Source organism: Pyxicephalus adspersus, chromosome 11 (genome assembly GCF_032062135.1).
Source record: "Pyxicephalus adspersus chromosome 11, UCB_Pads_2.0, whole genome shotgun sequence".
NCBI classification, from domain to species: domain Eukaryota; kingdom Metazoa; phylum Chordata; class Amphibia; order Anura; family Pyxicephalidae; genus Pyxicephalus; species Pyxicephalus adspersus.
The window spans coordinates 34,335,614-34,351,089 of NC_092868.1; the positions used below are offsets into that span (position 1 = coordinate 34,335,614).

The following is a 15,476-nucleotide window of genomic DNA, read 5'->3' on the forward strand; positions in this document are numbered from 1 at the left end:
AACAAAAAACAATATGAATGACATTGTATGCAGTATTAGTGGCCATATTACATACATAGAGTATATACAGTAAAGGTTTAGGTATAGCATGCAGGCTACAAAGAGCTTACAAGAGAAATGCCCTAGCAGCCAAAGGTCACTCAAAGCATTTTCTTCCCAGGTACTTTCATCAGTCTGTATCTTTTTTCTTTGACAGTCCAGACTTGACACTTAGATATTAATTCTGCAGCATTTCTCTGGTAAGACCCTGTCCCATTAGTCCAATTCATGGTGATTGGATTAAGGTGGATGAGATGTGTTGATATAAATGCTGGGGTATTTTCCTTAAAGTTGTAGAACTGATGATGTGTCTTGGAAAGATATGAAATGTCTTCAACAATACAAGAACACGTCCAGTTGAATGTGACTAACTACTACTAGCTGCTGAAGAGACATGTTTCACAAGGCAAATACCCCTCAGTGCACTAACATTCTTTATAATTGATCTAAATTAGCATTTTACATGTAATGAGTTCATTCATTTGACAGCACCTGCATTCGGGAGCAGTTAATTTAGCAATTCACACTAGACTTTTTTTTTAATAAACATTTTGGCGAAGTTAATGAACAAACTCATGTACTATGTATTTGTGTTTATTTTTTCCTGCAAAGTAATGTGTGCAGTAAGCTTATCCTTCAATACTTCTGTGTGAACTTCCATTTTAGGAATAATGGCATTTGCTCAGGTGGCCTCCCTGTTATTGGAGCACATCTTTACGAGAAGCATTCAGATGCTCATCTAATGCATTACAGTAAGATTGTGAAGCAGTGAATCTTTGCATAGCAATCACATTATAATAGATGCAGTGATCGGCTATACTGCACAGTACCAACCCTTAAAAATGAAGTACTGTGATATAACAAATAGGAGACTAATGAAGCAATACACACTAATCCCACCATGCCATGCACAATTTACTATTGTGTCTAAAGCTACGTACACACTTCCAATTATTATCGTTGTAAAACGAACGACGAACGATCCTGCACGATATCTACGAACGATCGTATAGCACCGATCCTGTACATAGAGATAACGACACGATCGTTCGTAGATATTGTACACACAATAGATACGATCGTTTGAGCGATAGAGGAACTATGTGCACGACAGGAAAGTGAACGAACGTTCGTTCATTACGCATGCTCAGCCCATGGACGATCAACGAACGACCGTACACACGAACGATGTTCAACGATCGTCGTCCAATCCGATCCGCCGGTCCGGTCGTTCGTTTCCAACGACTTTCCTCATTCGTCGGCGTCGTTGGTTACTTTTTTACGAACAATTTTTTGCCCAATCGATCGTTCGTTGTTCGTTTTGAACGATAAAAATTGGAAGTGTGTACGCACCTTAATAGTGGCTAGATATTTCATAGAGACAACCCTGGGCAATATATATATATATATATTTTATAACCTTATGAAGCTTTCTTCATCTATTTGTCTGTAGCAAACCATTTGTGAAGCTGACCTTTCTGTGGCTCCGCTGCTCACAATGCTTAATCAAGAAGTCACACTTGCATTTGCTAAGTTTGAAGTAAAGTAATTAGGACATGACGGGTTGTGGATACGTAAATGGCTTCTATGTCACTGCAGATGGACTCATTTGTACAGTGCTATTCTTCTCCCAAAGTGTGTTCAAAATGTAAAATGTGTGGCTCACTGTTGTCTATGTAAATAGTTTTTAACTTGGTAAAAAAATGTGTGTTGTAAATGTGAAAAATTAAAAAAAATGAGTGTTTGTAAAATGTTGATTAATACAAAGAATACATAAATAAAAGTGTATGCCAAGCTATTTTTTTTTTTTTTTCATTTTTTATAGAATGGGGAAAGAATGGACAACTGTAGAGTTTTTACTGATATTTAGGGCTACTCATCAAAGAGATTTCCTTTACTTACTGAGGCTGACTATGGGCCCATGCACATTATTACATTGGACTTACATTCAGAAATGCATATCACCTGCATTTTAATGATAAAACTATTCGTATTATTATGTAATATGATAAATTTAAGTGCAAAAAATAGTGAAAACATCATAATAAAACATCCTCTATTCCCATCACCACACCTCAGAGCATAGCTGTAGTCTCCCACTAGTCATTGTTAAAATTATATTTGGCCTAAACTTTATTTTTGTAGGTGGTGGACTCTGGCAGGGCAACATATTTTTATTTTCAGTGCATATCAATTCAATACATTGTTGTGATCTGAAGGCAAATGACCTGTTGCAATGGGACTTCTATAGGTAGCACCCAATGCAGCCCAGTGTACTGTAAATTGGCCCTAAGTGAGAGATCATTTCACCATTGCCCACTCTTCATGGAACCCCTGGAAACTTAATAAGGAACCATGGTTGGGAAAGGCTTTCGTATAAATGATTTGTGTGCATGGAGACAAAATTTTGTATTGCAATAGTGCTAGTTCCCATCCTCCTTTTCATAAATAGTCCTTTTATTTGAAATCATGTTCACTGCCAAATAGGTAGTATTGAAACCCATCTTTTTAGAGAATCAAAACAAGGTGGAAATCTGTTCACTTCCCAGAAGATATACACTTTATCTGCTTGCATTTTGCAATTACACAGTAGGTTAAAATTGTGATTATGATGTGTATGCTGTGCAGATTTGGTCTTTTATATCCATTTTATTTTATTGTTTTCCAAATAATCATGATTGTGGCAAAACAAACAGCAAAGAGTTTTCTGTATACCATACAGATAACTACAATGTGAATGCCTAAGCATTGTTTCATCATTCACTATAGCAAAATCTGTTGATACAGACAAAAGTATATATACTCCATTGAAAAATTTTAACATATTTAAGTAGGCAATAATTGGATGTTCATTTATACATTGCCTATGGGTGATATATTTGAATAAATTACACCTAGAATTATCAGTTTATTAATTATGAGTTTTCATGGTCATAATTTAAATAAATAAATAGTTCAGGTTGGAACTTATAATTTTATCCATCTTGACTAAAGTCCCACTTCCAGCTGAAGAAAAGCACCCCACAGCATGATATTTCCACCACTATACTGTGGGGATGGTGTCCTTGTGGTGATTCCGAGGCGCTGCAAGACAGAAGCCCTTTGTTGTTTTTGCACCAAACTTACCTTGATGGTGGCAGCTCCAATAACTTTTGGCCCAAAACCTTTAGGCGCCTACTAGAAAGCTTAAGATGAAGAGGAATTTCAACATGATAATGATCCTAAGCATACATCCAAGAATGGCTTCACCGGAAAAAAAAAGTTTTAGTATGGGATAGCCCAGACTGAAATCCAATTGAAAATCTGTGGGGTGGACTGAATAGGGCTGTGGACAAGGGATGCCCCTTTAATTTTGACCATTTCTGAAAATGGTAAAACAGTGCAGTTGTTGCCAGTAAAATAGTTGCCTAAATTCTTTGGGTTGCTATAATTAAGAAAAAAACAAAAAAAAAAAAAAACAAATCAGAGTAGTTGTGACCAGTCAGAAATAAAGGCACATAAAAAGTACATGTCTTCTCGAAGATCTGAGGTGAACTGAGAAAAGGCTCAGTATGGAGCCAATATTTTTGACAGAAGACTTTGGATAATAAACAAAAACCTAGAACATAAACCCAAGGCCTTCTAGCACAAACTAACTGTAACAGCGGTGAAAAAGCATGGTCCACTTCATCTATGATTTGTTTTTTTCTGATAGGTAATATTTCAATTTTCCAACCTATATATTTTTGTCAGCAGAAGACTCAAAAACTTGGATGAAGACATGAAGTTAAAAATAAATTACATGAGCTTGAATAACACTTGTGTACCAATAATATTCATTCATTCATTAATATTCAAGACTTTCAATGTAATTTCTATGTCAAAATTGCTTCATTTTTCACTATATATTTATTACATTAGTGGAGCACAAACATACCTGGTATCATCATCAAAAAGGTTTATTAAGCTAGTTGCAAAAAATGTATTCCAACAGAGATCCACAATCTCATAAGCGTTATCTTAGAGAAGTTGCAGAAAAGACCTCAGAAAAACAAGAATGGGAAGAGAGGTTCATATCCTTAGTCGATGTTCTTAATCTGACGCGTTTCGCCAAAGGGCTTCTTCAGGGGAGACAGGAACACCAGTGGGCAAAAGCTGAAAAGCTGTGAATATGAGATTCCCTCAATCTTTCCCTGTTGAGAATAAATTGCTGCAATTGAAACACAAGGACCTAAAATATTCCCACCCAAGAATATTTGAGAGACTGTCTGATTCTCTGTTGTATAAGTAAAGCTCATGGAGTTTTTATTGTAGGAAAGTTTTTTGTGTGTACATACATATACAGAATGACTATTGGTTTAGGTAAAATAATGATAACGTTTTGGTTTAAAAGGTTTTGGAGTAATGAGTATGAGAAATAAGGGACTGAAACAATAAGAGTACTGTTTGACTTACCTATTCCATTAAAACAGATTGGGGGTATAACAGACAACATTGTCTACTTCAAGCACTATCTGTAAGGCAAACAAATGTTTTAGATGACCTATTGTAGGAACTTATCTAACTCAATGTGTACTTTATAAACAACTCATTTAGAACATTCAGAATTTGGATACTTCCAAACTGTATTTAGATAAGTCACATGGCCTTAAAAATATTAGAAAAAAACAACCCAATTTCCAGTTTGGATGAATATGGCATTTAATGTAATTTTAATGGGTCTTTTTTTAGTTTGCAGTTCGCTAGGTACTTCCATTTTCAGTCTTGACAAAGGTCATCCACTTGACACATTTTCAATTAATTTGTGTAATATTGGGTCCTGCCAACAGGTCAGAGGAATTATAGTAGGGCTTCAAAATTCATTTTGAACATGTCCTGTACTAGACATGGGAAAGCTGTATTTTAAAGGCTCTTCCAAGCTAGATTTTTATTTCTTTGTAGACCTATCAAGTGTAACAAAGATTAGGAAATGAAGTTCCACTTGTAAACAAAACGGACCAAACGAGAAAGATGCTCTTACCTGCTGTAATTCCTAAGCTCGCTGGTGGAAACCTGGCCTGGTAAATAGTAGCTCTGCTCTAAGTAATCCCAGTGCTTGTTGCTAATTAAATTACACAAACTAACATCTACAAAAAAAGATAAATTGGGACACTTACAGCTTGAAATTGACTTTTATTAGCAGGCAAAGAACAACAGGGCTACAGTTTTTGTACCCTGGCTGTTTGGTTTGGAAAACCATTTTTTCTCAAAGTGTTTAAGATCTATATTGAGTTGACAAAGCTAAATTCATAATCTCCAGAGATGGGCATTACAGAGATTTCTGAGAAAATACTTTCTGCAAATGTAATTAAATTGTTTAGTGAATTATAGCTCTTTTTTCAGGGTTATCCATGCATGTCTTTAGTGATAATTTTAGGGGGAAATTGACCACAAATAATCAGAAGATGCAGTTTTAAAATTATTTTTATTATTATAACTATTATTGAACTATACTCAAAAAGTAGTCTTTTAATTATTATTCTCTTCTTACTTACTTGCTTTAAGTGTTAGTCTTCCCTGGTGGCACTGGCTGGGTCAGCCTGTATCCATGAAAAATATAATGATTTATGAAGTGTTTAGAAGTGGCCAGTTTGTGACTGGCAAGTTTGCGTTTTCTTCTTCTCCTGACCTTCTTCTCCGTCCACTCCCCCTCCCTCACTAGCTGGAGCCCTCTGCACAGAGCTCACAAGCTGAGAAGAAGCAGGAAGCAGCTGCAGACTGAGCAGTGGAACTTGAGTGACATGAGAGTCCCAGGCGAGGAAAGAAACAAAATCTGCATAATTAGGGCAGTGAGAGTGGATTAGAAACACTCCCACCAAGGATGGCATTTCCCAGATTGCACCTCACCGCCTAGGCATTGGAGAGACCTGGGGGTGTGGCTACAACTTGTTTTTCATGTTTAAAGGTCATAGCAAGCTGAAAAAAAAATTGTCAGATGATTATAGCTTGGGCTTACGTTATCCATAAGCCAAAGTTGATTTTGTGAGTATAGGTACGCGTTAATATTATTATTGGTAATATTATTTGTGATTTAGGAGAGCTGAACCTACTGGAAACTGGAAGCCTGACAACATCAATTTCCCAACTATCACACTTATCTCTTCCTTGCTAAAGTGCAGGCATCTCTCTCCTGCGCATGCAGGCAGTTCTGACCCTAGGCGTGCCAGGGCTCCCAAGCTTTATCAGTTTCGTCCAACCCGCCGGTCAATCCGGAAAAAGCCTCTTAATTATGCCTCACTATTTAGCTAGCTCAGACACAGTACTCAGTGTTCGTGCAACATGTCTTAGCTAGGGCTGAACCCCTAATTTTGTTGAGCTAGTTCTTGTACACCTGTTGCTTGTTTCACTGTTTCCTTTGTCCAGTTCTTGTTTTAATCCCTTGTTGCTCAGTCTGTTGTTTCCAGCCTATTCCCTTGTGGTCTTCCAATGTTCCTCTCTGTCTGTGGATATTTCTGTGTCACATGTGCCTCCTGTTGCTTCCAGTGTCTCCTCTGTTCCCTGTGTCTGCAGTGGCCCCTGTGTCACTGGCGTTTATTTCCTGAAACCCTGGTATTTGACCCCTGGCTTGTGACCTGACCTCTCTTGCTTGCTGCCTGCCCTGACTCCGGCATTCCTTGACGATCCTTCTGCTTAGTGATTTGGTACTGTGTATTTTCCTGTCCACCTTGGTGTGGCCTGGGACCACAATCTGGCGTAAACCAGCAGCACAACATCCTCACCACTAGAGGCTCCGAAGCTTTTGTGTAAGCCATAGTGCCCCCTAGTGGACCTGTATCCCGTAGTGTGACTCCAATGGTCAGCTAAAAACCAGTGACCTACCTAGGCTGCTTATGACAAGTAAGAGATAATGGTCTTTTTAAATATTTATTTTCATTTGTAAGATCATTGTGTATTATTTTGTATTTTCCTATGTTAATGTGCAAGTTGATTTTTTGTCATGTACAGAGGTCAGAATCAGAATCCAAGCAGTGGGTGTGCAGTAATGTAGCTTATGGAAGGTGTGGCCAAGGCATGGAGACTAAGGAGCTGCTGTTCTCCAGAAAACCCCACATGGGTAATGAAATTTGTTGCAGACAAATTCTAGGTTGCTGCCCACATCAAAGGAGGCAGCTGTAGAGTTAAGTAACAAAATTACAGGCAATCTTGATGTCAGAAAGAATATGAAATTGGTAACTTGAGAAGCAGAAAATGGCACACAGTAAAGCAAAGATCACTGCAGCACAAACATAAACTGGAGCACAATAGTCTGTTCAGCAACCTGCAGTATCACCTCCCATTCTTTAGCTATACCACCTTTCTTGGCATCACCCTATGCATACATTTTCAGCTATGCACAACCTGAGACTCAGGGGATAATGGAAGGCTCAGGGATCACAGGAGACTCAGGGCTCATGGAAAGCTTTGGGGGTCACAGAAAACCCAGGGGAATTGGGAAAATCAGCATAGCACTAGTCTAGCATTATGTTAGGTGTAGGTGACCATATGCCAGAGGAGAGACCCGACACTGGAGCAAAAGTGCAGTAATTGTGACATTAGTAGACCTTAGGGAAACAAGAATAAAACAAAACATATTTTGGCTACAGTTTGGCTTTAAGGGCAGGAAACACTTCACATTTGCCAACAAGGTTGGTGATATTGTAGTCATGCTGAGCTTGTAATGTGCTCTTAACCTTCTGGTATGAGCAATGGTTAAATTCCATAGATAGAAAAGGCAATGGAAAACTTTCTATAATACACTCTGTTTAAAAGCCAAAATGTTTCTCCTTGTCTCCTGAGTCATCATGTAATGTCTGTTGTTTAAATATAAAACAATTTTCAATTTTTTTCAAGTTCATACACTATATCTAATTCTATTAGACTTTCTGGATGTTCTTAGTGGTGTCTCCATATATATTGGGAGTAACTTAATTTTGTTTAGGTTTTGCATCAACAGAACTGAGCATGAACATAAGAAAAAGAGGAAAAGCTAAAATGGACTTTATATATCTAAACTAAGAGAAATGTAATATTCATTATTTCACACACAAATATATGGAAGCATTCAATATGGTTTGCCAGGTCTGCAAATTTTGATAACAAAATTCATAAGCATCAACAACATACTTTAATTCCATCAATGGATAACATGAATAATCAAAATAATTTATTCAGAGCTCGCCATGATTAGAGAACATAATGTAGAAAGTTCTAAATATAAACCAATAAATATAACAACCAAAATTTGAATATATTAAATAAATTTAGTAAAGTTCAAAAGCAGTGCTCCAAACTCTGAGATTTACGTCTCACATCTGCATGTATCTCATTACAGCAATAATTGCTGAGTTTCTTCTTTTACCTGGAGGTGAGATAATTTCATAATTAGATTTTGCAAACTGCAATGAAGGGTGGAGTGTAGGTAGTACATCCAACATCCCCTTCCCCATATCTTGCTCAGTTGTGAACTTCAGGCAAATAAAAAAAACAAACGAACACAGCCCTGTAATCATTAATATCTCAATAAATTATTTTTTAATGCATACAGTGTAAGTAAGTTGATTTGGCCCAATATTAACCTTTGCAGTCTTTGTATAGCGGACCTGGGGTGTGAGAGGAAAAAAACAGTACAAGCAGACAATTCAGTATAATCATTTTTTCATTTTTTTATTGGTAATATATACGGGGTTTGTATGGTAGTGTTTCTTTTAGCATATATTTACTGTTGTCATGTTGAATGGCAAGAATTAAGCACATTTGTTTTAACAATGGGACATTAGGACTAGATCTGTATAATGGTTATATAAATATATGTTTTTTATAATTGTATATTACAATATACAGTATATGATCAGTCCACCGTGACCAGACATATATATATATAAATATGCTGAATACACAACGGTTGCTATTAGCTGTATTAATATTCTGGCAACCCACTGGCATAATTAATTGGAATAGTGGACTGGAACGTTGATAGAGACTCCAGTGATATGATAATAATTTCTACCATTGTGATGACATTTTTTCAAGAACTATTAAAAAATAGATGGTATCTTACAGTTAATTGATTATAATTTAACATATATATTATGGGAGTGGGTGATAAATTATGTTTGCATATAAGCTTCTAATTAAGTTCATGTTAAAGCTGAACTCCGGGAATCAGCTAAAAGCACAGTCAGATTCTGGAGCTAAATTAATTCATAAAAGTGCTTGTTTATTGAATCTGTGTGACTTGAGATGGGTGAATGTAGGTATGTGGAGGTGTGTGAAATCTACTTTTATATACTTGAAAAGTTTTAAAAAGTACAACAGAGACTGTTGATCCAGGAAACATCAGATTGCCGCACAGGATCAGGATTTTTTTTCCCTTTCTTAGAGCAAATTGACCCATACTTTATAAGGGGTTTTTTTTGCCTTATTCGGGATCAGCTGTTCATATAGGGTGTTATCTGCATTATGTCGGTCTGTTTATTTCCATAGTGCCTAAACTTGATGGACTTATGTCATTTTGCAACCTAACTATGTAACTATGAAATGTATTAAGTAGATTCAGGTGAATATAAAAATTGTACAATATACAAAGTGGTAATTCTGTGTAAATATATATTATTTCTCATGATAATATAAAACTAAAGATGTTTTTAAACATTTTAAATGGTGTTGAAGGCCCCCACTTATGCATAGGGATGGAAGAACTATTCCTAAACTGAAGTGGGCATTTTCAACATCATTTGCCACTCACATATATGGCTGTTGTAACATCTTTGCCCTGGTGATTTGACAACAATTTACACCTACACTTATGTAACTCAAACAATTAACACCTGTTCAGATTCCATGGTGCCATGGGATTGTATTATGAATTAGAACAGGGTGGTTTCACGCATATTTAAAATTTCCATTTTGATCTTGAGCAATTGTTAATGACACATTCCAAGATGATTTAATAAAGGTGACTGAGTTACCTGTGTGGCTATAAATGCTCCTGGAACTCATTAGAATCATAGAAGCTGCATAAATATGCATAAAATAAGCAACAAAACATTCATCATCATCATCACCATCATCATCATCATCATCAATATGGAACAAGTTTACAATGTAACTAACTACAACTATCTTTACCATGATTAATGAGAACCTTCACTGACATATTGCTATGAATGTGCCGGCTAACAAAGCAGCTTCTGATTTTGGGTGTAAAAAGAAGGGATGTGGTTGAAGGATGCAGGATCACGTGACAACTCTAGCTCTTGTATGCTGTCTCTGTGATCTTTAAAATTCGTACATTTTTACGGGCATTCATAAATACAAAAATTACTTTCCCACCTTTTTTTTTGCCTTAGTTCCCCATTTTGTGTAAAAGTGACCCTACTCTGATTAAGTTGCAAAGCTGAATACAGTGCAGGTGCATGACTTCACAAAAGGCAGAATCTAAGCTGATAATTAATACCTCTTCATTGCATAATTTATTTAAAAGCTTCAATACCCCTATAAATATTACAAATGTGAAGCTTGTCATTATTCAAGTGAGTTAACAACTTTTGCATTTGTAACAAGTTATAAAGAGTATACTGTCATATACTTCAACCATGTAGAAGAAAAAAGGGAAAAGTGTTTTTATATAAGGTCAGTTTTTAGAATTCTGGATAAAATCTTAGACCCTCTAAATTATATCATTGGTAGGATAGTGGGATAGTGCAATGAGAAGAGTGTTGCAGGTGAGGATTAGGAGAAAAAGGGACATTTATATATACATATTTATATACATATATATATATATATATATATATGTATACCTGTATATGTGCAATACATGTACATTGCTAGCTTAGTACAAATAGAATTGTAGGAACAATCCGAGGTCAGGGCAGGCAGCAGACAAGAATGGTCATTAACAATCTGAGGTCAGGGCAGGCAGAGTTCAGGCAAGAGTCAGGTTCAGACCAGGTCGCTATGGAAATGACAAACGGGATTAGCATAAACCAACACAAGGACGCACCCAAGCACACTGTGTTCACAGAGGCTTATATGATTGGACAGTAACTGTAGCCCCTGCAGCTGATTGGCCACAGGGAATTCAAACTAACTATGTCCCGCCTCGCGGCGAGGCAGCCGAGTGACACGCCTTTGGAGGGTAAAAGAGGTCATGGTAGCGCACGCACCTCTTCCCACAGCACCCCTAGGAAGTGCACTACTTTGCACATCCAAAGGAGTGCTGAGAACAGGAGTTTCTGTATCTGCGTCTATAGAGATGCAAGGGATGCCGCCTAGCCGAACAGTAGTTTGGCTCTTCTGCAGAGAGAGAAACGCTGCGAGCAGGGCAGCAGCCTCAGCCATGCTGCCTGTTACAGCGGCGTCGCCCTCTGTGGCTGAGATCCCCAGGAATGTCGCGGGTTCGCAGGACGGGTAAATTCCTTACATGAGCATTAACAGTAATTTTTAATGCATGCGATATGAACTCTAAAGATAATAACAAAAATGTGTACCACATTCCTGAATATACTACACATTTTTACAATCAATAAATGGGACTTTAAAGGTACACTTGTTTAAAAGAAAAACATTTATTAATACATATACAAGAAAATACTTATATTTCAATTCCTACATGTATGACCCTACTTTTATAAAACACAGCCCATAATAACTAAATGCCTTTGATTCATAGAAAACATATTTCTCTATGCAATTTGCACATTGCTTCTTCAGGGGAAACACTGTTTTGGCATCTTGTAATCACACATAATCCAAAAACTCCCAATATGATAAATCAGGCACAAGCAGCAGAAATTACCAATGTTTCAAAAGCTGGGACATGTTCTGAAGCTTAAAAATATGTGATTACTTGGGGGCTGTTCATAATCCTCCTCTCCAAACCTTTGGTTATACATTTGCTGGGAATTAGTACATTCACTGTGCTGATACTCCTTTTGCTGTCCATTCAAATTTATTTAACTATAGCCTATCCTGAATATAATGTGTTAGAAAATTAAAAATCTAACATAAGTGGTTGCCTATGTTTTTTCTGTGCCACATTGTAGGCTATATGTTACATTCTCAATGACAAACCCTTGTGTGTAGACTGTGACAATAGATGCAAACATTGATCTGCGTTGCCCACACCAGTTCTGCAGCAGGCAATCAATTCAGACATTGCTCTCTGCATGTTTAATATTAACCTGACAAATGAGCCTCACAAAACCTCACTTTCTATCATATCAATAGGCCAGCAGTGTAAATATCAATATTGTGTCATATGGTATTGTGAAGATGTATTGTGTAGTAAAGCAATATCCTTGGACACTTGCAGGAGGATCTCTCTCAGGACAGAGCCACGGTCATATCACATTAATTTCAAATGACGCACCTTTAATATGTTAGGACATGCAGAGAATGGTTTTCAGATCAGCTCTCTGAAGCTTCCACCTTCTCACTGACTGGCCTTCTTATTTAATTTAGCTTGTTATGTTGCGATATATGGAAGACTTGTTATGAAGAGCAGACTAGGGGGAGGGATGAAATGTAGGGATTAATCAACTCTCACTAAATATCTGTCACCCACAGGGATTAGACAAAGTGCACAAATTAACACTTTACTGAACTGGCCTGCTTCTCGTTTAGCATCTTAAAAAGAAAAGATTGGAAAAGAAGCACAAAAACATGCAGTTTTACATAAACTCATGGAAATAATGTGTGCAGCCAATAACAACCAACATATTGGAAAAATGACAGCTTTAATCCAAACCTCATTATTTGGTCATAGCAAAACTAGTTTTGTTGTATTTAACTACCTTAGTGGAGTTTCTAACATGCCACCAGTTGTAGAAAATTGTTTCTTATATACAAATGAATTTTTGAATTTGAATCTTTCTTATCCTGTTTGCAAAACCTTGCATTTGTCATTTCCCAAAATAGATAAAAACGCTTTTATTTCTGTGTTGTTGCCATTTTGCAATTAAAGGTCTATGATTTTTCTTAAGATTGGCATGTTGTACATTTTTATCTGTGCTGACGGATAACCACTCTTATTTTATTATCTAAAAGGTTACAGTCAGATGGAAAGAAGTTGTCCTATTATGTGACAGAACACTGAGCTATATTTACAGTCTTAACAGTTCAAGACCTCAACATCTTATATTATCTGATGCCAAAATGCATTGTGCCATCCACTGCGGATTTTGTTTGGTGAAATGATTCCAGTACGGACAGCATTAAAGAGAAAGTCAACCCAAAACTTTTATAGTAAGGTCTGCAAATCTGTTGACATATTGCCCTGATTTATTAAAGCTCCAAAAGTGGAGAAGACAGATCCCCAGCACTAGAGGTTAAACGGGGACAAGTATCCCCATTCAAAACCTCTAGTGCTACCTGATTGGCTGGGGAAAGCTTTGAATGGGGAGACTTGTCCCCATTTAACCTCTAGTGCCAGGGATCTCACACTGAGCTGATCAATGAATGCAGTCAGCGCATTTTTAATTTGAGCTCGATTGGAGAATTTACACCGGCCATTCTCGCTTACAATTTTCGGTAAGCGAGAACAGCCGAGTTTGTTGCAAGATCGAGTTTGTAAAAACCCGCTCACTCATCCCTATTGGGAACGCTTAGGTAATAGGTTCTATGATGGTACCTATGGGTGTACTAAAAAATGCTGAAAAGTTGGAAACGTCTAAGTCTGTGTCTGTAAGTCTACAGGAATGGCTAACCCTAACCAATCTATCTGTCTATGCATCAACTGCAAACATGTTATGCAGGGCAGTGTATTATATAGTAAAGGGTGTGAATTGCTAGCTCCAGACAAAATACAGGTAGCAAATATAATACAGTATATATAATGAATAAATATATATATATATACATATATATATATATATATATATATATACACACACACAGTTAGGTCCATAATTATTTGGATAGAGACAACTTCACAACTGCAGACTCTAATTCGGTGGGTTGAACAAAAAGATTGCATAAAAATGTGAGGAATAAATCCTTTTTTACCACAATCACTTCATTTCAGGGGCTCAAAAGTAATTGGACAAATTAAAAAGCTGAAAATAAAATGTTCCTTTCTAATACTTGGTTGAAAACGCTTTGCTGGCAGTGACAGCCTGTAATCTTGAACTCATGGACATCACCAGATGCTGGGTTTCCTCCTTTTTAATGCTCTGCCAGGCCTTTACTGCAGTGGCTTTCAGTTGCTGTTTGTTTGTGGGCCTTTCTGTCCGAAGTTTAGTCTTCAACAAGTGAAATGCATGCTCAATTGGGTTCAGATCAGGTGACTGACTTGGCAATTCAAGAATATTCCACTTCTTTGCTTTAATAAACTCCTGGGTTACTTTGGCTGTATGTTTTGGGTCATTGTCCATCTGTTTTATTGTGTTAAAAAAAGGCTTTAGGTCCTCACATTTTTATGCAATCTTTTTGTTTAACCAACTGAATTAAAGCTGAAAGTCTGCAGTTCAACTGTATCTGAGTTGTTTCATTTAAAATCAATTGTGGTAATGTATAGAACCAAAATTAGAAAAAAATTCTCTCTGTCCAAAATATTTATGGACCTAACTGTATATATATATATATATATATATATATATATATATATATATAATATTTTGTTATGAAATGTTTTGGAAGACTAAAGAAAATAGATGGTTTTGCAGACTTGTATTTTGTGGGTCTGTTTAAAATGTCAAAGTCATGGACAAGACTCTATGAATTGAGCTTTAAGAAGGTATAAGCAGGTCTACAGAAGATGAGGGTAGAACATTGTGGGAATGTTTTGTATGGAGGGTCATATATAAGTAAGGGTTGAGTTATGAAATGCTTTATTGGCAACACATAGTAATGTAAATGGGATATAAAAAAATTGAGAAGATTTTCCAAGGAGTGGCAGTACAGGAGTTGATAGAGGGTTAACTTTTAATGACAATAATAGATAATACAGGTGAGAGAGAGTAGATGAAATGCAATTAGGTCAGAAGGTCAGATTGTAGTAGGAGATGATGAAAGATCACAGCTGACATTTTCTATGGACATGAGACTGAAAAAGTACCAAATGAATTGGCCTGTGAAAAGATGGAGTTTGTGAGGGTTTCCTCCGGGTACACCGGTTTCCTCCCACATGCCAAAAACATGCAGTTAGGTTAATTGGCTTTCCCCTAAATTGGCTTTGGACTGTGTTAATGACATATGCTTATGGTGGTGACATTGGATTCAGAGCTCCTTTAGAGGGACAGTTAATAATATGTCAATAGACTTTGTAAAGAGCTGCTTCATATATATTAGCGCTATATATATACAAGATAATAATAGTAATAATGAAAATGCGATAAGTGGTTGACTATTATTATTATTATTATTATTATTAAACAGGATTTATATAGCGCCAACATATTACGCAGCGCTGTACATTAAATAGGGATTGCAAATGACAG

The 15,476-nt window shown here is 36.7% G+C and overlaps 1 long non-coding RNA gene across 1 annotated transcript; it reads right to left on the minus strand.

The window, feature by feature from the left end:
- Nucleotides 1-3,975: 3,975 nt before the first annotated feature.
- On the minus strand, nucleotides 3,976-5,635 carry LOC140340592 (uncharacterized). The gene is made up of 3 exons (XR_011922676.1): nucleotides 5,553-5,635; nucleotides 4,474-4,532; nucleotides 3,976-4,211 (listed from the first exon to the last, which is right to left on the minus strand). It is a non-coding gene; the product is annotated as an uncharacterized lncRNA (long non-coding RNA).
- Nucleotides 5,636-15,476: the final 9,841 nt, after the last annotated feature.